The 23,993-nt window shown below is 39.0% G+C and overlaps 1 protein-coding gene and 1 long non-coding RNA gene across 3 annotated transcripts in view; one reads left to right on the forward strand and one right to left on the reverse strand.

Moving 5' to 3' along the window:
* MTR (5-methyltetrahydrofolate-homocysteine methyltransferase) overlaps nt 1-274 on the reverse strand; it is a 157,096-nt gene extending 156,822 nt beyond the window's left edge. For both annotated transcript variants that reach the window (XM_001378286.4, XM_007481573.3), the window contains exon 1: nt 9-274. The gene's annotated coding sequence lies outside the window, so the exon portion shown is untranslated. The remainder of the gene's footprint in view (nt 1-8) is intronic.
* Nucleotides 255-16,179, forward strand: LOC130457163 (uncharacterized). Its single transcript, XR_008916243.1, has 4 exons — nt 255-486; nt 4,835-4,874; nt 11,743-11,808; nt 16,007-16,179. It is a non-coding gene; the product is annotated as an uncharacterized LOC130457163 (long non-coding RNA).
* The last annotated feature ends 7,814 nt before the right edge of the window (nt 16,180-23,993 follow it).

Below are 23,993 nucleotides of genomic sequence, written 5' to 3' on the forward strand. Positions count from 1 at the left end.
AGTCTTACACGACAAGGGCTGCCCTCGACGCCGACGTCCTGTAACGGGTGGAGCTACAGCATGAGACCACAGAGAGGGTAAAAAGAATCGGACGCCGGTTAGTTCGCCCCGGATTGCTCCCACACCCAGGTGCTGGAGAAAGAAAGCGCTTCCTGGCTTCCAACCAGATCTGCGTGATCCTAGGAGGGGTTAAGAGCACCAGGTTTACAGAGTTGGCCCCGGACCCGATATCCCCGAGAGCTTCAGGGATTCCCCCTCAACTCTATCCTATTGGATTACGAAGGCAAACGAACCTCTGACAGAGGAAGAGCCCGCCCCCATTTCCCTGTGATTGGTTTCTGCGAGAAATTCGTGAGGCATGATTTCTCACGGATTGGCTTAAGCCAATCGATAGTAAACCAGTAGCCCATTGGATCTCTGGGAAATGTAGTTCACTTAGAATCAGAGCGGTTCCCCCTCCCCTTATCTGCCTGGGATCTGATAACGGTTTGTTTGGGGTTTTTTCCTTCTGTTTGTTGTCACCTGCAAGCTAGGGGACTACAGGAGCTAGCTAGAACCCGTTCTCACCAAATGTTAATGCAAATATTTAGTCCTTGGAAATTGGAAAAGATTCGATGTATATTTTTGCTGACAAGTGAAATTGATAGAGAAAATGTTAGTAAGTCAGATCCTGGGGGAGTCACAATCGTGTTTGCCTAAAAAAATTAGTCTATGCAGGGGAGAGGTAATAAGGGACCCAACTAAGGTACTGGCTCTGTCCCTAAAAAAGAGAGGTGTAATTAGAGTTAAGAAAGCGATGTTTATGCTCTGAGAAAGAAGTGACTGTTTTGATCCTTGACTTAACTATTTTATATCTGCAATGGATGACCTTGGCATCTTCATTGTATCTGAGCAAGTTCTAAACGCTTCACAAAGCCTGCTTCAGCTGCCTTCTTTGGCCATTAGAACAAATTCTTTTCATCTGCCCATTTTGCCAGGGGAAGTTTTCACGTTTGCCATAGACACCCCTCTAATTCGCTGGCAGGTTTAAGACCTGTTGGTTGCCCTGAACCTGGTTCAGCCCTATTTGCAGGAAGTTTCATTATGGCCACTGCCCATACTACAGCTTCTTGAAGCAACAGATCAGTATTCAGGAAAAGGTGTATGAACAACTCTGAAAAGAGTTTTTTCTGATCATCTTATTCATCATTTCTTATGGTATACTTGTATTCTTATGGTATACAATCATATACCACAACTTGTTCAGCCATTCTCCAACTGACAGACATCCCTTCAGTTTTCAGTTCTTTGCTATCACAAAGTGCTGCTATATTTTTTATAGGTAGATCCTTTTCCCCTATCTTTAATCTCTTTGGGATACAAATCTAGTAGATGTATTGCTGAGTCTAAGGGTATCCACATTTGATGGCTCTTGGGGTGGGGTTCCAGATGTCATATTCTTTAAAATTTTAAGTCTTATAATTGTTTTTAGAATAATAAAAGCCCACACCCAAAGAGGTTGATGCCTCTTAGAAAAAATGCAAACTATGTCCTATGGCCATTATAGTAATAGTAAAGTTTGAAGGAAAACAGGTTTAGAAAAGAAAATAATGAGTTCTGTTTTAGACCTTTTAAGAATACCTAAGGAATATCCAGGGCATGATATCCTCTATGCTGGTCCAAAGTTTAGGAGACAGATTAAGGCTGAATATATAGATGTGGGAGTCAGCATTGAGATAATTGAACTAATGAGATCACTGAAAGAGAGTGATCATTGAGAAGAGGGCCTGGAATAGTTCTGGAGGATACTATACCTTGAAATATGGGATAGGAATGATGATCCATCAAAGAAGATTGAAAAGAAATAGTCAGATAAGTAGGAAGAGAACCAATATCATGGAAGTAGAGGAAAAGGAATATTTGAGATGCATGGATGATAGTATCAAAAGTTGTAAAGCCGTCAAAGAAGAAGATAACTAAAGAAAAGCTGTTGGATTTAGTAAGTTATTGTTCATAACTTCATGGAGGACAATTTCAGGAAAGTGTTGAGGTTAAGAACATAACTAGTGAAGAATGAATAAAAGATTAGGCAATAGATAGAATAAGAATACATAGTCTTTCTAGGAGTTTAAGAATGGAGAATACCTGGATATGTTTTTAGTCAGTAGAAAAAGAGGCAGGAAAAAGGGAGAAAAAGAAGATTAGAGAAATTGAGGGAATGTTTGATTTGATGAGGCAAGTTCCTGAAAGGCATGAGATCAAAGACACAAACAGAGAGCTTGTCATAGACAAAGAGATGGGTTTCTTCCTCCACAGACATATAGCAAAAGATGAAAACTTGGGCAAAAATGTAGAGGATTTTTGGGGTAGAGAAAGGTATGGAATAAAGGAGTGAGAGACCCAGTGAAGAAAGGTATTAATTTTCTCAGTAAAATATGAGGAGAAATAATATGCTAAATAAGGGGATTGAAAAGGTATAGGGAGATGAAGAGGAGAGAAAAGATTAAGAACCTTCTCCTTGAAGAGCATGATGACAGATATTCATGGATGAATGAATTTTCACAAAGCTGCAAAGATCTACTGAATATAGGCAGACCTCAGAGATATTGCTAGTTTCAGTTCCAGACAACTGTAACAAAATGAATATTGTAATAAAGCAATTCACATACATTTTTTATTTCCCAGTTTATATGAACATTATGTTTACACTATACTGTAGTCCATAAGTATGCAATAGTATTACATCTAAAAAAAAGTATATACCTTCAATTAAAAATACTTTCTTTTTGAAAAATGCTAAGCATCATCTATGCCTTCAGAAAGTCACGATTATTTTGCTAATGGAAGGTTTTGCCTCTATGTTAATGGCTACAGACTGATCAGGACAGTGGTTGCTGATGGTTGAGGTGTCTGTGGCTCTTTCTTAAAATAAAACAACAATGAAGTTTGCTCCATTGATTGACCCTTTCTTTCACCTGAACATTTAGAGATGATTGTAGGGTTATTCATTGGCCTATTTTCAAAAGTTTTTATCTCAGGTATTAGAGAAACTGAGAAGAGGGGGAAAGATGGGAGAACAACTAGTTAGTGGAGCAGTCAGAACACATATAACATTTATTGATTAAATTCTTAGTCTTTTTGGGGCAAGATTCATGACAACCCAAAACAATTATAATGGAAATATCAAAGATCACTGCTCACAGATTACCATAACAGATACAATAACAATGAAAAAGTTTTAAATATTGTGAGAATTACCAAAATATGCCACAGACATATGATGTGAGCACAGGTTATTTGGAAAAATAATGCTACAGAAATGTTTGCCACAGGGTTGCCCCAAACCTTCAATTTGAAAGAACAACACAATGTAATATCTGTAAAGCACAATAAAATGAGATTTACCTGTATTGAGTAAAATGAATTTGTAATAGAACCATTCACCAGGGTTGAATAAGTCCCTGCAATGGTGTTTTATAGCACAGGAGTATTAAAAGGGAAGGTAGGTGGTGCAGATGATGAAATACTGAAGACTGGCAGGACATGAACAAGGGACAAGGGAGTATTAGCTTCAAGGGTAGAGGAATATGAGTATTTCAACTAGTTAATTATAAGATTAAAGCTGTAAAGAGAGGAACAGAAAGAGATCAAAGGATCAGAGGTAACAGGAGTGAGTTACAGAGGAAAGAGATGGAGGAACCGTGGAATAGGAGTTTTAAAATTGAATTTCAGAGTTCAGAATAATCAAAGTATCACTGTTTTCAATGCTGCTGAGACCAAGATATGAAGATACCTATGGGTGGCAAAAGATAACTATCAATATTGAATATGTTCTAAGACATCGTATACATATATTATTGAAATGTTGATGGAATTATGAACTGGTTCAGCCATTCTGAAAAGTAATTTAAAATTATGGAAAGTGACTAAAATGTTTACCCTTTCATACAGATTCATCTGCTAGGTATATACTTCAGGGAGTTTAATGGGGAAAAGGCACCATATACACTGAAGTGCCTAGTGAAGGTGAATCCATACCAAGGATGAAATGATAACCAACAATGTAATACACCGGAGGGAGTTTATTAAACAAACTGCAGTTTGGTCTTGGCACTCAAAAAAATGGCTCAAGCCTTGAATTCAGGGCTTGAAGGCTTTTTTATACACTGGAGTGGGGGGGAACTTCTAGGGTTGACATCATTATCAGCTCCTAGTACATTCCAGGGTGTGGTAAACTGGTTCTTCATTAACTTGCCTGCAGGGGCTCTAGGGGGTTAAGGAAGGGGTATACAGGGTGTGGTAACTTTCCTGCAGGGGCTCTCTAGGGGTGAGGGGGTTAGGGAAGGGAATAGGAGCTGGTTCGTCAACACCAAAGTATATAAAGTAACACTTTTTGTAGTGGCAAAGAATTTCAAACAAAGTAGATGTCCATTATTGGGCATATCCTGCATTGGGGAATGGCTAAACAAATTACTGTACTTGAATAGTGGAATATTACTGCACTGTAAGAAATGATTAATATGCTAAATACAAAGAAACATGGGAAAACTTATAGGAACTTAGAGGAACAAAGTGAAGTAAGTAGGGCAGGGAAACAACACATACATAGTGACTACAACATTGTAAGTAAAAAGAAAAAGAATAACAATAAAACTGATCAAAGATGAATGTTGCAAAATTATAATGATCAAAATTAACCCCAAAGAAGAAATATGAGAAGGCAGTTCTTCCTATATTTTTTAAGAGATTCGGGAACTATGGGAATGGAAAATTATATAGTCAGACCTTTTCAATATTTTGGTTAAGACTGCCAAACTGTTTTATTGATTCTTTTTTATTCTTTATTATAAAAAAGGATTTCTGGAAGGCAGAAGGAAGAGAATACCTTGGGAAATGTAAGTGATATAAAACAAACAATATTAAGGAAAATTGTTTTTTTTTTAATTATATAGGTCATTGGAGTTGAGAAACTAATGAATTAAAGTTGAACAGAAATAAATATGCATATATACAGATGGATATATGTACAAATATAATACAAATACAGATAACATGCAAATATACATGTATGTGTATGTGTGTACAGATATATGTATGGAACATATATGTGGAGGTACAATAGATAGTGTGTGAAGATTAAATTAAATTTCTCCCCTGATTATGAAGATTAAATTAACTCCCATGCCCATTTTTAGATTTAATCACCAAAAGTGTAAACACCCTATTTACAGTTGTGAATTTTAGATTTACTCCTCCCTGCTTAGTCTTTAGAATTTTAACAACCGGGAATGTATACACCCCCACCTAAGGATTAAGTGTAGGGGAGGATGGTCTGTGACCTGGGTGTGCTGGCAAGTAACAAATCAGAGACAATTGCCTGACTGACCCCCTGGGCTGTCCTAAGCCAAGTTTAAGCCACCATTGGTACATGTGAGACACAGGAAGTGATGTAAAGAATGGCCTTTATATTTCACGTCACTTCCTGTAAGAGGGGCTTTTGTGGCTTTTGAGGACTTGGGTGGTAAAACTTGACTTGGAGGAGCTCTGAAACAAGGGTCCTGAGACTGCTTCCCTTAAGCGACCTCATGAAGAGTGTTAAGGCTGACTTCCCTTTCCCTTGGCCCTTCTAAAGGTTCCAGCCTCCAAGGAGGTCCCTCATCTTGGAGGAGACCTCCTAGCTGGAAGCTGAGCTAGATTTAATCTCCCGGGAAGGTCCCTTGGCTGAGAGGCCTCTGAACTCCCTCTGGCTTAGGCCAGACCAGAGTAGATCTTTACCCCTTTCCCTCTTTCTCCATCTTCTTAATTTCTTCCTTCTATTGTAAATAAACCACCATAAAATTCCATTCTGACTTGAGTATTTCATTGAGATCTAGCCTTACTAACTATGTGACCCTGAGCAAGTCATTTAACCTTCTTTGCCTCAATTTCCTCATCAGTAAAATGAGGTAGAGAAGGAAATGGCAAACCACTCCTGTAACTTTGCCCCCAAAAAAACCCAAATGGAGTTACAAAGAGTTGGACATTACTGAAAAATGATTAACAACAACAATAATATATGTATGTATTTGTGTATACCATCATTCATCAAAGTACATGTATATTAAGCTAGAGCAATAGAAAAGACTGACCAGGAAGGAAAGTCCTCCTTCCATTCAAATTTATACTTAACCACAGTTCTATGCATATGAAGAAACTCCCTTCATATAATCCAAAGATTTCCTGTTATCCCAAAGCAAATTTACCAGAGTCCCTAAAAGCAATTTTCCGGGGTCATGTCCAATTCAGTAATAATGAGGGACCACTAGTTGATATGGTAGGATGGTACAAACTTCCCAACACCCATCTCTTTTGTAGGGAATAGAGGTGGGGTATAAAAGCTCAGGTGTGTCATTGAAGGAACTGTATTTTTGTTTGTTTTTATACACATTGGAATAAAAATGACAAAATTTTACCATCATATACACATACATACATATATCTATATCTATATGTGTATATGTATACATACATGCATACATATATCTATATAGATATATAGATATCCATGAAGGGAAGGTAATGGTTAGAGAGGTAGATGATAGGGTCTGACACTAAATTTTGAGAGAAAGAAGGGAGATTGCTTTAAGAAGAGTAGATTGTGGGCAAGGTAATCAGGATGGATAAAATGAACCAAAAAAGAAAAGGATTTGCAGAGATATGCCATAGGAAAGCTGTGGAAGTGGCAAAAGGGAGCTAGAAATAGCCCTATCCCTTGTTGGTCCAATATTTGGGAATACAATGAGAGAAGAAAAACCATGTATGCAGGGAAAGTGACCAGGAATGCAATATTTCTGGAAAGAACTAAGTTTCCATGAGAGAAAGATAGAGTATAAAATAGCCAAGATACAAAGGAAATTTGTTAGAGAAAGATCAGGAGTTCCAGAGAGCACAATGGAGTTCTAAAACAATTGAGATAAGGATGATGGTGAGGGTGTGGCTGAGAGACAGAGATGAAAAGAAAGAAAAAGGTGATAATGAAAATGGAATTTTTGCTTTGTCTGGTGGTGAATGTGAAACAGGGCTAAGAGAACTTCCAAATGGAAGAACTATCTGATGAAGTTCTCTATCTTCCAAGGACTGATGATGAATGAGCCCAGTATTGATAAAGGAACAGTGGGATCAGCTGCCAAGTTTTTAGCTCTAAAGATCAGAGAGCTAGGAGTGAAGACAGAAGGAAATGATGGCCTTGTGTCTGAATAAGTACTTGGAAATTTGAGTATCCAAGTCTCCTAGGAATTATACAAGGAACCTGCTCCATAAACTTATCTCGAGATGGTGGAGGATGAGGCACACATCCCCCTTACCTTATTTACTTGGGCCCCAAGAGAATCTGGATTATTTTCAGATTTCATCTCTTCAGGTTGGTATAATGAAGACAATGTTAGATAGGGATTCAGAAGGGCTGGGGTCTAGTCCCCATTCTGCTACTATCTAGCTATATGACCTCACCCTGGTCCCATGTCTTCATTCTGACATTAATAAATTAGACTAAGGTGCTTTTAGCTTAAAAATTATGATTCCTAAAAAGAGTTACAATATTAGTGCATAGTGCCTCACTATCTTTAGTGAAACTCCTTTGTCAATAAAGGGCTCTTTTAGGAATAGATATAGTTTCTTGGTTCTTTGATGGTAACTGTCATACTATTGGGGGGCTTTAGAGGACTACTCTGACCATTTTGTTTAAAAACACTGAGGGGCAACTGGGTAGCTCAGTGGATTGAGGTCCAGGCCTAGACATGGGAAGTCCTAGGTTCAAATCTGGCCTCAGACACTTTCCAGCTGTGTGACCCTGGACGAGTCACTTAACTTCCATTGCCTAGCCCTTACCACTCTTCTGCCTTGGAACACACAGTATTGGTTCCAAGACAAAAGGTAAGGGTTAAAAACAAAGCAAAACACTGAGGGGCTAGACAAAATTATCTATGTTCCATTCTACCTCTAAATCATATTTATTCAATATTATACTTTAAAAGTGAGGCATTTTTGTGCTGAGTTATCCATAGCAATTATTAGGGTTTTCCCCCTATTTATTAAGAGCAGATCGAGTATCCCAGATAATTCCCAGTCTTATGTGTTAGTACCTCAAATCCCCATTATTACCACTATGAGTTAAGGTATAGCCCAGGCCATATACTGGCCTAGGAAGAATAATCACTAGAACCCACTCCAGAATGGACCTTAATTAAGTATGGAGCAGCAAAAAAAAAAAAGTGGTCCTTGACTACCTAGACAAAAGCATTGAGATTTTTAGTGCATTTATAGGGATAAAAAAGAAAAATAAAAGGAAAGATGAAAGACCATGTAGATAAATTTCGTGAATTTTTTCTAGTCCAACAATATTTGGTTATTATTGACTAACATGCCAGCCAACCTTAATATTAGCCAGTTCTAGACTAGTCGTAATATAATCTATTGTCATTGCTGATATTCATACCAAGGAATCATGTAACAATCTCTTATAAAAGTTAAGCTTCATGGTATAATCATAAAAACGTCTTCAAAGGTCAAAAGGATTTTTGGTTTAAGCCCTATTTCTGACACTTTTTTTTTGCAAAGAAAATAGAGTATCTTTTTTTTCTTCAAAGATACTTGAGTAGTTTGTAATTTTCTTCTCCAGCTCAATTTATATATGAGGAAACTAAGGCAAACAGGTTAGGTGACTTGCCCAGGGTCACACAACTAGTAAGTATCTGAGACCAGGTTTGAATTTAGGTCTTCCTGACTCCAGTCCAACACTTTGCACTATGCCACCTAGCTGCCCTTAAAAATAGCTAATGTTTTAAAAACACACAATTATAGAAATATCTCATTTGATCCACAGAACAATCCTGGGAGGTGAATTCCATTATTATAACTATTTTACATAGGTGGAAACTGAAACAAGTGGATTGAGTGACTTGCCCAGAATCACACAGCTTAAAAAGTATCAGGTACTCTATCCATTGCACTCCCTAACTACCCCCTCACTGCTGTGATGGTGGGTATCTGCCACTGTGGCTTCATAGTATCATGGGCACTGTACCCCCAGAAACTCAGGCAAACTATTATCAGGGAAATTCCTCTACTCCCTTAGGCCCCAAACACCAGTCCTTGAAGATTACCCTCCTTTGATTGCTCCATTGAATTGAGGACAAAGAGACACACCTCAAGTCCTCCAAATCCTCCATGCCCTCGGGCTAATCCCCCCCTTGCCCCAGAGTCATGTCCTCACTGTTGTAGAAGAATATAAAACAGAATGGAGGTATTCTGGGAGCAATGGGAGGTTGCTCCACTCATGCTATCTTACTTGCCAAAAATTCAACATTACTAATAAATCTCTCTTTACTTTTAAGAGTCTTGCATTCTTGCAAAAGGTATCCTTCCTAAACCCCAGGGGTACACCTCTACACCCCACAACAATAGGACTCCAAAGCGATTTCCCTCTTGGAAGTTGTACTTCAGTGTCTTTGAAACACTTCTTTTACTTACCCAGTTTATGACAATAGAGAGTATGTTTCCAATTTGAATGTTTCTATGGAGAAAACTTCTGAAAGATCGGTAAGAAGTTCATGGTATGGATTCTTTATAGGCTCAAAGGAATGATGTCTGTTCAGACACTCTCTCAATTTAAGGAATAAAGTTCCCATCTGGGACTCCTCATTTTCCTTTGCGACCATTGAAAAAACAATCAAATCCATTTCTGCCTCCCTTCTATCCAGCTCCCTTATTTAGTCAATAGCAAAAATGACTCAGATAAGAGAACACAATCCATCTAGCTTGCAGGTGGGTACTGTTCTGTTCAGTTCTGGTTCAGATTCCAAGGAGGAGATACAAACAGTAATGCAACACACAAGAGGTACTTTATTCAAGCTATAGCTTGGGTCTCCACAAGAAGCAGAAGACCTCGAGCATTGTATGGGCCTGGTTTATATAGAGGAGCTAGGGATGGGGATCACCAAAAGTGAAGACACATCAATCTTAGTCCCAGATGCTTCCTTCTAACATATGGTCTAGCCAGTGACCTAGGTCAGGTCAGTGAACATATGATCTGGCCAGTGACTTAGGTCAGTGAAACCTGAAGCCTTGAGCCAACATATCCTTATGGCAGTACATAAATAAGGACATGGTAGTTTTAGTTCTTGGGACAAGGGGCACCATTAGGGTATTGTCTGGAGGGCAATTTTCTTTCTTTTTTTTATCCAAATAATTTTAATACTTCATTTTCCCTTAGAATTATATATGATAATAATGTATTATTTTATGTAACCCTCAGGGACCCTTGAATAACCCTATATAGGAATTAGCAGGCTTGTCCTAGACAGAATTAACCAACAAGTATTCAATGATCTCAACCTAGATGGTAGTAAATATTATCTAAAGTACCCTTTTGTCTTAAAGTTTCTACCCTAGTATCTAGGGCTCTCCAATGCAGCCTAGCTCCAGGCTGGAATCCTCCTTCCCTAGTCTCCATGTAAGCCAATCAGTTGTCCTTCCTTTCTTTTTATACCCAAAGTGTATATGAATTCTTCAGTTTGTTGGGAAATTTCTGGACATTCCCATTTGTGGTACATTTTCCTGAAGACATTGTTGGGAGTTCCAGGGCTTGGCTCTGTGGTGTATGTTTATAACTATGTGATGGCCACAAGAACTCTGTCTACCTTGTCCTGATTAAAGACTTGTTCTTTGAAACTGTTTTAGTGGTTCTGTGTTTTTCCAGGTTGACAGTAGTGATTTCTATTGATATGCTTGCTCTAAAGTTCATTAATTAAAAACCTTTCTCCATCTACAGTAAAAACAACCTTTTTTCCTTATAAATGGAAGTTAAGAATCATAAAAAAGGATCAAACTAGGATGAAACTAAGAAGTAAACAGTTTTTGGAGTCTCTTCTAATGGTAATGTCCATGGTGGTATCCCACTTAGGACATGTTTAGTTAAAAACAATAAACAAAATTAATCTTGCCTCCTGGACATTTTGGTTGGAATTCTTAGAATATATAAAACTTCCTCCTTGGTCAGATTCATTCAAAACTGATTTATTTGCTTTCTCGCTTGTCCCCAAAGTCACACTACTACTTTCTGTAGTATTGGGTGCCAAGGAATTGTTTGAATCTTTGGTCAAAAGCTTTTTTTCATGTGTGGCAGTCTTTAGGAAATGAATTCCATCTATGGAAGTGCTGTAAATGGGTATAGTCATCTCATTAACACTGTCCTTGACTAAAATGCTTGGCTGTCTCTCAATATTTTCTGGTTTGTGTAGTCCTTTAGTCTGGCTATTTATATCATCCTTACTTGTACCAACAGATTCATGATCTGGGCACAAAGTTTTCCTAATATTTTTATTTGTGGTAACCTGGTGATGATGATGGTGATCATGGTCATGATTTACATGTATTCGCTTAGTTTTATCAATGCCTATATTCTGAAGAAATTTTTTAAATCCTTCAACTGTCAAGGAATTATTCTCACCATATCAATGGAAAAGTTGCTGAAGGTGCTGCCACTGAGTAACAAGAGCCAAATCAACATTAATACTAGTTGCCCAATTGGGAATACTTTTTTCTGGTTCTATAACATGATGGTTACCTAATACTGATATGACTAGTGTGAAGAGCAGAGTCACAGAAAATTGATTTCTCCATGATAAGTTTCCTGCAGTGTCTGGCCAGCGCCGTGGCCGGCCCCTAGCTCTGGAGGGCAATTTTCTCATGATAACATTATTTTTCTTCATTCCCCACTTCTTTTAGGACAATGAGGACTCCTACTCATGGATACAGTGTCCTTATAGTGGCATGGATGTCATTTAGGAGCAGGTATTGCTGCCTTAGGACCATGAGTTGGACTGTGTTAATGCCCTCCTTTACAAAGCCACAAGTCCACAGGGGTTTGTGAAAGAGCTGCTCATACCAGGAGTTCTGGGCCTCACATTCTTTCTTCCTGATGGCCAGGCCTTCTTGTAGTTTTATCATGAAATCCCTAACTAGACCTGTGTGGTCTGCATAAAAACAGCATTCTTCTCCTATAGCAGCACACAGTCCACCCTGCTCGAGGAATAGAAGATCTAGCCCTCTCAGATAAAGACCCTCACTGTTATAGAGTAAGACCTTAGGAAAAATAGTCACCAGTAAGCAGAGATCTTAGTTGGAGTCTAAGGAGCCTTTAGCTACACAGGGGGTCAAACCTGAGAATGCATACACACAACCATTCGGCGCCTTTGGGTGGGAGAAGGTATTTACTGTTGCTAGGAATCATGAGGATATAAGGGAGAAAAGGAACTTCCCTGATAATAGTTTGCCTAAGTTTCTGGGGGTCATCTCCCCCCTCTCTACATATCTAGGGGAAAGGGGTGATGGTCTCAATATTCTGTAGCTTCTTCAGAACTGCGAATGGAATGGTTGTAGAGCTGTCCCTGCCTATTGTCAGGAGAGAGGTTTTGGCTCTAGGTAATGTCCAGGGCTTCAGGCTGGGATGGTTGCTGAGGTTACAATGGCATCTGGGTGACTCCCAGGAGTGCTTCTGCCCTAGAAGCAACTAGAGAAGTGACAAGATTACAATGCAAGGTTTACATATCCCACAGGGGAGTAGCCAAAGCTTGAACAGGGAGGGAAAAGCTGTGGACACAGGGTCTTTAGGGGTGTGTACTTAGTGAATGCCTGAGTCCTAAGTAGGTGGGGACCTTCTTGGAGATCTGAAGGATGTCCAGTGACTGCTTCCCCCAATTGGCAGACAGGTCACAAGGGGGAGAGTCAGCCCCTAAGATAGAAGTGTAGAAACCAGGACTGGGGCAAAAACTAGAACACCAGATAGAAAGAGAGAAAATTAGTACAATTGTAATTGATATTACACATTTGCATTTGGGTATCTTAGCCAACAGACTTCTTCAGAAATCATCTTCTGACAGGAATAAGATCCCTTTAGGAAATCAGATTCCTGAGTTGTTTGTAGAGTTGGTATGTGATGTTTCTGTTAAAGAATATCCTTTTGCAAAATACACATTAACTATAAACATCTATAAACACTTGAGTAACAATATTATACAGATGAATTTCTTTACCCCAAATTCTGGGGGAAATTCAAGAAAGCTTTGAGCTATATATTCAAGCTCAAGATCCAAACTTCAACTGTGGTAAATTAAGACTACAAATACAAACCATCTATTAATAAACTTCACCTAATTTCAAAGTATGTTCCCTAACAATTTAAGAATTTTCAATTATTAATCTAATAGGTTGTTTGGGGAAATGGAAACTTTAATTTTCCAATTTGCATTATATGCTGATTATGGGAATTTGTCACAAAGGAAAAGGCTGACAGGGAAAAATATTTCCTCATGTCCCAAGGGACACATAGTGAGGGCTTCACATACAGGCCCAAAGCTATCACTGGCTCATGCCACCATTGTATCACTCAAGGATTAACAGCCTAGATGGTCAGAAAAGGACCATTTCCAGGTGAGCCCAGAATATGCCTCTGTAACCATTCCAGGACACTCTCTATCCGTTATGTACTCTGTCACCATTAGATCCCAGAAGCCTTCCTTTTTCCTCAAAAGACAAGTCTCACCTATTTCAGCTGAGAGAAATTCTGCTGATCAGCAGTCCAGAAACAGATTTCCATACCCTCAAACAAGCCTTTTATATCCCTACAAGGCTAATCACTCAATTATTCTTATGTATTTTGGTAATAATTTACATATCACACTTTAGTCACAAAACCTGAAATAAAGAAAATGAGTGCTGAATTCAGTAGCTCCATTGTAATATAAATCAGAGCTGTATGATCTCTTGGACCGAGGCCATCTGAAAGACTAAGACAAGGCCATGCAGTAATCACTTCAGGGTAACTGTCCAGAAAAATTAAAGAATCATATGTGATTTTCCAACAACACATACACTAATTCTAGAAATTATCCTTAGGTCAGGGATCCAATTATAAGAGTAGAACATCTATTTGTTCTCTTTCACCTCCCTATGTGTCTCCTTCTCCCTCTCTCTCTCTCTCTCTCTCTCTCTCTCTCTCTCTCTCTCTCTCTCTCTCTCTCTCTCTCTCTCTCTCTCCCTCTCTCCCTGCAAAACCCTCTGCTTAGAAAGCAGAGCAAGATTTCCATTCTTCCTTCCATTGGTATCACTTTAATTGCTAATTGGTAACCCAAAAGAATTCTGATTTAAAGGATTACATCATTGAAACACTGCATCTTTAGCATGGTGGTAATCATTTATAAGTTTTTGATCATTTTAGCAGCAAGTCACTAACAATCATAAAATTCTAAGCAAGCATTTTTCACATATATTTTTAACATCCTACCCACTCCTTGGCTACTGTTTGCAATATATATCTTTATACAGATCAAAAATGTAATCAAAATATCAACCAACATATTCCCAAAGTTCGTGTGAGGTAACTTATCAATTACATATCACTCAACTCATTTTATCATTCTGGATCTGGAATGTTTGCATGAAGATTCCACATCTTCAAACAAGCTACTTGATCAGACAGGGCTGGCAACATTTGCTTGTTTGAGCATCTTGAAACCTCTGAAGTATATAATTAAAATATACTCTTCTTTAAGTTCTATCACACAGTGGTTGTCAACTTTGCGAGGTCCCTATTTCAGTCCCTAAGTATCAGTGTGGACCAATTATAAGCATTTCCTTTTCCTTCCGGAATGTAAGGAAGGGGTTAATAGCTTGTGAGCAATTTATCCTAAGGCTTCTTGGCTCAATTTAGGTTTTAACCTTGTCCCATCCTTCTTTAACAAGTGAGCTTAGCTTGCTACAATTTAAAATTTTGAATGTATCAAACCTCCTTCATAATAATTTACTTTCAGTGGATTTTAGTTTGAACTCCACAACGCCCAAATAATTTTGATTAAGTCTTTTAGCAATCTTTCAGTGTGTAACCAAACTGAAGTGCAAAGCATTTACCTGTATTCCTCTCAAACCTCTGTCTAAAGTAGAATAGAACCTCCAGTTTAGTTTCCTTTTAGCTCAAAACATTGCTACTTACCTGATTAAATTCCATCAACGGTATTCCAATTTATAATTTGTGGTATCTATTTCACACTAGAATTCATAGTATCAACTATTATCTCTATCCATTATTCTTATTTTTTCTGTCTTCTTTTTACCATTATTGTAAGTAGAGGAAAGGTACTGTACTGAATTGTATTTAATCCTCATAACAAGCCCTTCTTGACTTCAGGGCTGGTCAAATTTGTCTTTTTAAGGACATACAGTTTGCATAGCATATACCCTTAACCTATTTAGGTGGAAAACTTAATTCTCTCTATGGTACAAATGCACACATAATTTGTATCTGAATACATGTTCATCTCTAGATCATAAATTCCTTCCTATACATTGTGCACAGTTTTTTTAAAAACAATTCATATAACCTTAATCAAAGACAACACCATTTAGAAATTCCCTCTTTTGCAAAATACCAAATTCTTAGTACTTGTGTTATTAAATCCCATGCACAGATTAAGCACTTTAAAAATGTCTTGTGTGTCATATGATTTCTTGTTGCTAGTTCTGACAGCACATACCTTAAATAACATCTGATTTGAAAAACCCCAAGTTTAAATTCTAGAATCATTCATCTCAACAACATAACAACTTTTTCTGGATGACTTTTACATCTATAAAGTAGCCAGTACAATTTCTGTCCTTACAGAATAAAACATTCCTTCTCTGTGTCAGGCTGGCTATCAATCACATTTAGACAATTCCCAAGTTCACTGAAACCATTATGCCTTGCAATATCTAACAAAACAAACTTCTAACCATAAGTTTTGTTGTGCTCAATAAAATTTGGCTAACATTTCACATTTAACTGACAGTTACCACAATACATGAAATTACATTTGCACCATATCAAAATCATTAGCAATCCTCCCAAGTTGCATGCATCAACCCTTAGAATTAATCTTAAGTGAAAAGTGCCTTTAACTGTGGAGTAAAAATCTCCCTCTTCTGCTCTGAATTTTTCTCTTTTTCTCTCCTTCAGGGGCCCATCCAAAGGAAGAAAGAGGAAGAAATCATTGAATAGATATTTGCTTTTGTTCTTTGCTGAAGATTTTTGATTGTGGGAAGTTCAATCTTGCAACTCCCCCATTTTCCTTTTTGTGAGTGACCAATTTAAGACTGTGCCAAAGACAACAATAAACAATAACATCCCAAAAGTAGGCATCTCACCAGTTGTCTTTCTGTCAGCTGTCCCTGCAGCAGAGGAGGAAGGCAGATCTGATCAATGAACTGATAGCTTCCTGGTAGAGATTTTGGACTTGTGCCTTAAAGACAGAGAAGTGAGCCAAGACCAAATCTAAAGGGGTAGATTTTTGTTGGCCCATGAGGACTATTAAGGGTCCAAATAGAGAAAGACACATGAGACAAACAGTAAAAGCCAGACAACAAATAGACGAGGAAGACGAACAACAGAGATACAGACTTTCACTAGGTTTTAGGGCAGGCAAGAGTACAATCCCCTTATCTTAGAGATGCTATTCCTTGGCATGTCTGCCAGCATGGAAATTTTTCTCACTCACCATCCAATGGTGCTCCTTAGGACGCATTGGTCCTCAGAGGACTCAAACCTCTGTTGCAGGGACCCAGTCCCTGTCCCAAGTCCAACTTGGACAGGGGGCCTCTAACCACCCCAAAGTTCCTACTGAGTGTTCTTAGCAAATCCTCTAGAATGGAAATCTCTCAATCTCTAGAAACAACTACTTCCGTTTTCCCAGCCGTTCCAGCCCAGCCCCTGGCAGGACTCAGGAACCTTGTACTTGGCAGGTCCTCACTCAGAAACAGGTGAAAGGGGGTCTTAATAGATCCAACTTGGCAATAGGCTGTCTCCATATAATCTGCAGAGCATGGAATCTGCCAGCCACTTAGCCTTATGCCACCATCCAGACTCTCCCTTCCCCATACACATTCACACAGACGGATGCACTCAGATTTCCCTTCAAGGATATAAGTACCTCTACCACTGTGTGGTCCAAACCCTTGGAATCCTGGACTAGCCCCCAAATGTTCAGTCTGGTTCTGGTTCATATTCTGAGGAGGAGACACGCATGGTAATGCAATACACAAGAGGTACTTTATTCAAGCTATAGCTTGGGCCTCCACAAGAAGCGGAAGACCTTGAGCATTGTATGGGCCTGGTTTATATAGAGGGGCTGGGGTGGGGGGGCGCCAAAAGTGAAGACACATCAAGCTTAGTTTCAGATGCTTCCTTCTAATATATGGTCTGGCCAGTGACTTAGGTCAGGTCAGTGAACATATGATCTGGCCAGTGACCTAGGTCACTGAAATCTGTGAAATCTGAAGCCTTGAGCTAACATATCCTTATGACAGTACATAAATTAGGACATGGTAGTTTTAGTTCTTGGGACAAGGGGCCCAAAAACATAACATTATGTTTCTTCAGTACTTACAGTGGAGGGTCAAGGGGCCAGTTCTATACTAAACATGCTTTCATGACATCATCCTGTCAACATGGAATTGAGAAACCCCAAACTTGTAGCCAAGAAGATCTGATGAACCCTAAGTTTTAGGACTAGCTTGTAAGTTGGTGACCCCAAAGCTTGTACTTGTTTCTTGTTCCCCTCAGAATCCATCTTGAAGGAACTCTCAGGCTAGCAATTTTAGACTGAATAATGGATACCAAGGTAAATGACAATCCCAGTTAGATGGGGCTAAGCTGATTCTAAGTACTCTTTTTGTCTTAGGTAGCCTTCTCCATTGTATCAGACCCTTTCCCAAGAAGACCCACACCTGGGCAGGGACCATCCTTTAGTATTGTCAACATGGAATTTAGAAATCCCAAACTTGTGGGGCCTAGTGAGGTCTGATGAACCCCAAGTTTCAGGACTAGCTTATAGATTGGAGGCCCTGAAGCTTGTACTTGTTCCCTTTTCCCATGGGAATCTACCCTGAAGGGAATCCCAAGCTGGTAGTTTCAGACTGAGTGGGAGACCCTCAGGGGAATGACAATCCTAATTGGGTGAAGCTAAGCATATGCTAAGGACTCTCTTTGTTTTAGGTAGTCTCCCCTATTATATTAGACCCTTTCCTAAGAAGATCCACACCTGGTCAGGAACCATCCATCTAGTATCCAGCCCCTTCTCTTATACCCTAGCCTCTAGCTATGATTCCTTTCCCAAGTTTGATTGTATCCTGTCAGTGTAGTTTGAATACTCCCATTTTCTTTGTAGCTATAGTGATGTCAATTATCTTTCCTTGTCCCTGGATCCCCCAAATTGTATCTAGGTTCCCCAAATTCTTTTGTTCCCCAGAGTCCATCTTGAGCGGTGGCACTCCCAGGGGTCAGTGACCAGGGTGGCCAGAGTTCAATCCTCGGACTCTGTGAAGTCGAATGTGGCAAGCAGCTCTGTTGTGGAGGCCTGCTAGCGCTGAACCCCTTTTGCCCTTGATTAAAGAGTGATTTTGACTATTTAATAGTTCTGTGTTTTTTCCCAGTTAACAGTATCCATTGTAAGCAGCCCCTTCTCTTATACCCTACCCTCTAGCTATGATTCCTTTCCCAGCTTGATTATATCCTGTCAATATAGTTTGAACACTCCCATTTCCTTGTAGCTATGGTGATGTCAATCATCTTTTCCTGCCCTGGGATCCTCCAAATGGTATATAGGTCCCCCAAATGCTTTTGTTCCTAGGAGTTGTCAATCTAGTGCAGTTGGCTCTCCCAGGGGTCTGTGACCAGAGCAACCAGTCTTGAGTTTCAGGACTGCCTGGGTGTGGAGCATGCTGCTCTGTGGAGGTCTTGAGGAAAGCACTGAACCCCTTTCCTTAATTAAAGAGTGGTTTTTCTGACTATTTAACACTTCTGTGTTTTTCCCCCAGTTAACAATCCCAATAGCCAAAGATTCATTGAAAGTGGGAATAAATGGGTCCTAGGATCACAGATTTGGAATGAGAAGAGGCCAAAGAGGTGAGTCAACCAAGCCTCCTGATTTTGAAGATAAGAAAATAGTTTCTGCCAGCTTTTTAAAACTTCATGACCACTGGTAAATGGCTTATAACACACCCGTTTGCCTTTGTTTCATTTAAATTTATATACTTCATGTTTTGAGAAGTTCAGCCACGGCTTACTATTATATTGTTAACTTGGAAATAACACAGAACTATTAAAATAGTCAGAAAAACCAAGTCTTTAATCAGGATAGGGATAAGTCCAGTATTTAATTCTCTACTCAGTCAGGTGCCACAACTTTTTCAGGGTATAAACCCTGGACTCTGGGATATTATCCCTGGGAGTGCCACAACGCTAGATGTCAACTCCAAGGGACAAAAGAATTTGGGGAACCTATATACTATTTGGGGAGTCCAGAGGCAGGGAAAGGTGATTGACATCACTATAACTACAAAGAAAATGGGAGTCTTCAAACTACATTGACAGGATACAATCAAGCTTGGGAAAGGAATCATAGCTAGAGGGTAGGGTGTAAGAGAAGGGACTACTTACAATAGATACTAAAGGATCCTTAGCATCTGTTTAGTCCTACTCAACTAGGATGGTCATTCCCCAGAGGGTCCCCCACTCAGTCTGAAACTGCTAGCCTGGGATTCTCTTCAGGGTAGATTCCCATGGGAACAGGGAACAAGTACAAACTTTGGGGTCTCCAACCTATAAGCTAGTCCTGAAACTTGGGGTTCATCAGATCCCACTAGGCTACAAGTTTGGGATTCCTAGATTCCATGTTGATCATATGAATTGTGGAATTCTGATCTTAAGAAAATATTTCTGTCAACTGGGTTTTTGAAACCTCCAAATTTGTCCCAGGCCCTTGGGAATTTGCCTAATCTCTAAATTGAGCAATAGACCTTAAAGTACTTAAAGATCCCAGTTTAAATGAGATTAGTTTCTCCCATTATAATCAGAGACCCCCTCCCCAATAGTCCAGCCACAGACTGGAAACATCTTTTTGTATCTAGTGGAAAGAATCATCTCATTCCTATTAATAGTGAGAAAAACCAAATCTTTAATCTGGGAAGGGATAATTTGGTCCTTTACTCAGTCTGGTGCTGCAACTTTTACAGGGTTTACATCCTGGACTCTGGGGACAATATCTCTGGGAGTGACACCTCACTAGATAATGATTCCCAGGAGCCATTAAAGTTGGGAAGTTTAAATACCTTTCTAGGGGAACTTGGGGACTGAGGATGAGAGGGATAGTTGATTGGTTTTACAATGGTAGCAAAGGAAAATGAGGAGTCCCAGACAGGAATAACAGTGAGGGGCAGATGCTTTACAATGGACATAAAAGGGAAAGATCCAGCCCAGGGCTGTGCCAACCAAGGACTTTGGTCTAGGGAGAGAACCACTGGGACAAAAAAGATACTTAACATCTTATTGGGATTAGCCATCCCCACTTAAACCATTAATGTCTATTGTTAGTCTGAGACTAGTGAAGTTGGACTTTCCCTCTGGGAGAAACTCTCCTAAGAGAAGGCCAAACCTGGGGCTTTCACCTTTAAGCTTAGTAAACTGGGGGCCATTAAGTCTTTCTAGGCTACAAGTTTGGGGGCTTCTAGATTCCATGTTGACAATATATAAGACCCCAAAGTTCTGTCAGTCTTTGGAGAATCATCTTTGGCAGTCCATACTCCCAGAGACCCAGAGCTTTGGCTGTGTAGTTTTAAGGGCTTGACTCCGATGGCTGAATATTATGAACTTGTCTCTTATCCTGATTAAAGATTTGTTTTTTCTGATCATTTTAGTGGTTCTGTGTTTTTTCCAAGTCTACATTTCTAATAGTTCTTTCAGCATTTTCAGAACTCAATGCATTAAAAACTAACTATATAGCAATTCTTTTGTTTTTCAGTTGTGTCTGACTCTGTAAAGTTATATGAAATTTTCCTGGTAAAGATACTGAAGTGGTTGCTGTTTCCTTCTTCAGTTCATTTTATACATAAGAAAACCACTCAGGGTTAGGTGACTTGCCCAGGATCACAGCTAGTAAGTATCTGGGCAGATATGAACTCAAGAAGTGGAGTCTTCTTGATTCCAGACCCAGCTCTATCCATTGTGCCCTCTAGCTGCCCATACTAGTCCAAGGGAAATGAATCTCTTTCAGATTATTGAAGAAAATGTTGACTTCATATACAGACCATGACATCATCTGTTCACCTACACATTAAAAAAAAAAAAAAAACAAACCCACAACCCAAGTTTCTGTTGATAGATAGATTTCTCTTCCCTCCCCCCAACCCCCCTCCAACCGCCCATCTTGTTTGGAACTTTTCTTACTAACTTCTCCATTGCCCCAGGAAGCTCCTTATTGAGATAACTTCATTATGCTGGAAGACATCCTGTGCCTTGATCACTACTCCATGCCTGCTAATCTATCTATCTTTATTCTATGTTTCTGTAGACAATACCACCATTCACCCAGTCTCCTAAATTCATAGCCTGAACTTTTCCCTTGATTTCTCAACTTTCTCTCAACCCACATATCCAATTAGCTGCCAGATCTCATCGTTTCTATTTCCACATCTCTTATAGCCAACACTTTTTTGCTGCTCAGAACCACCATCTTAGTTTAGGTTTTTATCATCTCTCTCCTAGGCAAGTGCATTGACCTCAAGTTCGTCTCCACTATAGTCCATCCAGCTTCCAAAATGATATTCTTTTAAGAGCAGACCTGACCATTTCACTTGTCTACTCAAGAATATGCTCCAGGAGCTCTATGATCAGACACAAACCCTTTGGTTTAATATCTAAAGCTTTTCACTATTTAACCCCAACCCATCTTTGAATTCTCATTGCACACTATGTCCCTTTCCAAGCAATTCAATCAAAATGGTTTTCTGTTTCTCTCATAGAACAGTCTATCCTCTTTCTCTGTCTCCTATAGTATCTATGTGTTTGCATTGGCTCTTCCCCAAACCTAATATGCATTTTCTCGTAACTTCTGCCTCACAGAATCCTCATTTTTGTTCAAGGCAGACATCACCTGTTGCATTTCTGATTCTCCCTCTGCTAGCTCCCTCCCCCAACTTGTCATTCTCTACATTTATTCTGTAAATACTTCTGCATGTATTTCATGTCTTCTCCCTCACCTCCCTTACCTCTTTAGAATGTAAGCCTTGAGACTTATCCTTGGTTATACAATTATAACCAAATGTCACAAAGTGTAACTTTGTTTTCTTTTCCCTTTTTTGTAAGATAAACACTTTGTTCCTGATTAGTCACATTAATGCAAACATGTATGTATGAAGCAATGTTAGAACTTTCTGGACAGGCTTCCACAAGTCAACAAGCATTATAAGGTCCAGGCTTTTTGAGTCAAACAAAGATACTTGGTTGGGGAAATCCCTTTCCTGAGTACCTATTTCTTACAACAGCTATTTGATATAACTAGTAAATATATTTTTTCTAAAGCTCTGACCATGCAACAGAAATGCTAAATGCCTCAGTCTGTTTGCTAGGGTAATATGGTGACATAGAGGATAGAATACTTGACATGAGTTCAAATCGGGCCTCAGACACTTATTAGTTATGTGACCCTTGATAAGTTACTCAACCTGTCTGCCTCAGTTTCTAAATCTGTGAAACAGAGATAATTTTTAATAGTATGTATCTCCCAGAGTTATTGTGAGGATAAAATGAGTTACTTGTAAAGCACTTTGTAAACCTGAAAGTCTTTTAGAAACACTAGCCATAGCGGTCCTTTACTAATGATTGGGTACCCCAGAGCAGTCACACAAACTAGCTTCCCCTCTTTTCCAGGCTTCCTTTTCCTCTTTTGTACCCCTGTTGTACTAGATGATCTCAGAACTGGAACAGGCCACAGAAGATTAGGCTGAACCAAGAGATAGTCCCTCTACAGCAACTCTGATCAGGTAGCAGTTCATTCTTCCCTTAAAGACATCTAGGGATAAGGAATTTACTCTTTAGCTCCATCAAACTCTGACATTACATATCTATAAAACAACTATACACATCAACTATACAAAGTCCAATTATACCAAGATAAAAGGCAAGCAAGCAGAACAGGAGTTTCTCTTGCCATTTATTCCCTGCTGCTCTGTTACTTATCTATACAAGATAACTTAATTACAGTGATCACTATTCTCACACAATTTCCAACCAAGAGTTACTGCCCTGTTATCCCCTAGATTATTTAACTTTTTTTAAAAAATTATTAATTTAATAGAATTTATTCTCAGGCATCTCAACCCTCCCCTCCTTCCCTGTACTATAGAAAGTATCATTCTACAAAAAGATATGTATATATAGATTGTATCTTTTGTGTTTCTATTTTTCATTTCATTTTCTGGAGATGAACATTCACATGTCATTCTTCAAATATTAATTCTGTAGTTGTATTTAATATTCTATTGATTCTTCTCATTTCTCTCATTATTACTTTCTGCAGATCTTTTGGGGTTTTAAAAAACCAAACCTGTTTATCATTTCTCATGGCACAGTAATATTCCATCACAGTTGTATACCACAATTTGTCCAACAATTCCCTAATTGATGAAAAACTCCTCAGTTTCCAGTTCATTACCACCACAAAGAGAACTGCTGGAAGTATCTTGGAACTTTAGGTTCTTTTCCCTTTTCCCTGATCTCCTTGGGATGGGTCTAAGGATACACAGTTTTCTAACTCTCTGTACATAATTCCAAATTGCAAATTGCTCTCCAAAACAGTTGGATGAATTTGCAGTGCCATCAACAGTATATTAGTGTCCCCATTTTTCCACATCTCCTCTGACATTTGCCATTTTAGCAAATCTGAGAGATGTCAAATGCTATCTCAGAATTGTTTTGATTTGCATTTCTCCAATCAGAAGTGACTTAGCATTTTTTCACATACCTATATATGGCTTGATTTCTTCATCCAAAAACTGTCTGTTCATATTTTTTGCCCACTTATCAATGTAGGGATGGCTCTTATTCTTAAAAATTGGATAAAGTTCTCTATATATTTTAGGTATAAAACCTCTATTTGAGAAGCTACCTAAGA

The sequence above is a fragment of the Monodelphis domestica genome, chromosome 2 (genome assembly GCF_027887165.1).
Source record: "Monodelphis domestica isolate mMonDom1 chromosome 2, mMonDom1.pri, whole genome shotgun sequence".
NCBI lineage: Eukaryota > Metazoa > Chordata > Mammalia > Didelphimorphia > Didelphidae > Monodelphis > Monodelphis domestica.